The 2,512-nt window shown below is 37.4% G+C and overlaps 1 long non-coding RNA gene across 1 annotated transcript; it reads right to left on the bottom strand.

Annotated features, from left to right (window-relative positions):
- Positions 1-584: 584 nt before the first annotated feature.
- Positions 585-2,290, bottom strand: LOC136279742 (uncharacterized). Its single transcript, XR_010716953.1, has 3 exons — positions 2,177-2,290; positions 1,891-2,080; positions 585-816 (listed from the first exon to the last, which is right to left on the bottom strand). It is a non-coding gene; the product is annotated as an uncharacterized lncRNA (long non-coding RNA).
- Between the last annotated feature and the right edge of the window lie 222 nt (positions 2,291-2,512).

Here is a 2,512-nt window from a genome sequence, read left to right as displayed (position 1 = left end):
ACCAGCTCGGTAACCCTGCCTCTTTAGCAAAACTGTGCCTCGCCGGGGACTACACCGTCAGCATCAATAAATTATTTTAGAACCACCGGTGCCAAGTGACGGTGTGGTCCCGCCTTTCCATATAATCTCTAATTTATCTTGATCACGTTTACATGATAGGTGGAGTAACCCGCCAAGGCGGGTTGCCCGGTCTGCCGGGTAGGGTAGCCCTGTTAGCCGGGGTGACAATTTGCTGTGAAAACGTCTCAAGATGGGGTAACCCGCCTAGCCGGGGTCGCATTCTACAAATCACTAAAAGGGAATGAAGCTTTTGAAGGCTCCAAATTGGATGAGAGGTAAGGTGACAGCCATAATATTGTATTTATCCATGCATAGTGCATACCTGACATAGTTAAAATCAATGCCATGTCAGTGTCAATTTTGTGAAAGCTTGCACAAAGAAAAAAGCCAACTAGAACTCTAACTTTATTGTTAAAGCATCTGCTGTATGTAATTGTAGGGTCTTAGATAGGCAGGACTTCCATTTGGTATCCAGAGTTTTGTTTTAGTCCCAAAAGGATTACATTGTTTACAAAATGGTTTTTACTGAGCTTGCCATATGCAATATTTTAACTTTTTAATTGGGTTTACTAAATTAAATTTTTTAGGCTTGTCAGCTGATGCTAATCAGGAAGCCACCAAGAGGGTAATTGAGGCAGTGGTGGCTGATCACAGTGGATCCAATAGGTCCCTTTGGTCAGCAGCTAAGATGAAAGGTAACTGTGCCTGTAGTATAGTCTGCTGCTGGGGTTGTTGAAAGCCCTAAGCTGAACATTTCTATAAGCAAAAATCAAAAGATCTGTTAATGTTTATGGTGTTTTTAAGCGATACTAGAACAATGTTATCAATTTTCTATTTTTTTTTATTTAAGTGAGTGTTTTAGTTCTCAGTTGTTTCTGTTAACAATATTTCTACTGAGATTAGTGGAAACTTTTCAATTTTGACTACTGATGTCAGAACAAAATTTCAAGTTTTAATCCTTCAGTTATTTAATTGTTTTCAAGAGTTCAAAGTCGTCATACTTCAAACGATATAAGAACAATGTTTTTAAACTTTTAACTTACTGCCTTTTCATTCATATTATAAATTGATATTGTTAGAACAAGGTTATCATGTTTGGTGGCATTGTTTCAGAAAAAATGATTCTTCAACAAAGATTGCAAATAATATCTGAAATGTTATCGTTAAGAAATGATTGAATGTTAAATTACTCACATGCAAGGAAGTACTTATTCTTGAAAAATATACAGGATTGTGAATACAGCAGAGTGATTGATTGATTGACTGTCCCCGTTCCGTAAAAACAACTTTTAATCTAGCTTTAAAAGAGGGAACTCGGATGACCAGCTTTGCTTTTATGATTCCCTTAACCGATATAGAATTAAACAGATTTTTTATTTTCTGCTCTGGTGGGATTTGAATTTTCACAATCTGTGAGAGATTTATACAGCTGCTTCACACAAGAATAAATTTGACTTTACGTTACGCGTAAACTTGGCACAAAGACACCTATGCTCTATTTACGCATAAACATAAAGCTGGCGTAAATCTCTACCTTACACCAGCTTTATGCTGTGCTTTAAGTCTTCTTAAAGAGTCTCGTTACTCTAGCTTTACGTCAAAGCGTAGGGGTTGTGTAAAGCTTGCCTTTACGTAATGTAAATGTGGCGCAAAGCTGTGTAAAGCAGAACTTTATAACTGCTTTACGCCAACCTTACACCAACTTAAATTTATCTTTCCATCCTGTGTCCGCTTCTCAAAGAAGCATCAACGATTTTTAAGCCCCATAAATGAGGCTTTACATCTCGAGTACACCGTACATGCGATGGCGATAGTATGTGCCAAACTAACCTCGGCAAACCTCGAGGAACCACACTGGACCAACATTATTCTAGATATTTCTCCTCATGCAAGGTTACAAAGAACTGGACAAGACTGAAGTAAGACGGGAAAATAATCACTAAAAGAATAAATGTGGCGTTCTGTTAAAACTAGGATTTTTCCAATGTTGTGGCTCAACGATACCAACGCTCCTTGTTCGCTAAAAATCAAAACAAATGTCATTTTCTTATTTGCTGTGGGCGACTTTGTAAAAGAAGTATGATGGAAACAAAAAAAAAAAAACAAAAACACTGACCTTCTCCAAACAGGATCCTCGAATAAAGCGATAAATCTCTACTTTCAGCCAGAAGATAAAAATTTTGTGATTAACAACGCATTCCCATGAGTTCAAGTTGATGTCTATCTCAAGCCATATTCCGTTTTGCGTGTAGCGCCGCTGCCAAATTATATTACGTTTGTATTTAAGGCTTAATTTTCATAACAATGCCAATTCTTTTGAGGGACTTGTCAAAGGCTGGGGTTTTCTTATGCTGCAAACTTAGGGAAATGGTTAATTCTTCTGTTAGAAAACATGATGAATTTGCATATCTGCGAAACCGGTTACGCGACAAGTAAGTATCCTAAAAATTAA

Source organism: Pocillopora verrucosa, chromosome 1 (assembly GCF_036669915.1).
Source record: "Pocillopora verrucosa isolate sample1 chromosome 1, ASM3666991v2, whole genome shotgun sequence".
NCBI lineage: Eukaryota > Metazoa > Cnidaria > Anthozoa > Scleractinia > Pocilloporidae > Pocillopora > Pocillopora verrucosa.
The sequence above is the reverse complement of the archived record's forward strand: the minus strand, read 5'-3'. Positions and strand labels throughout refer to the sequence as shown.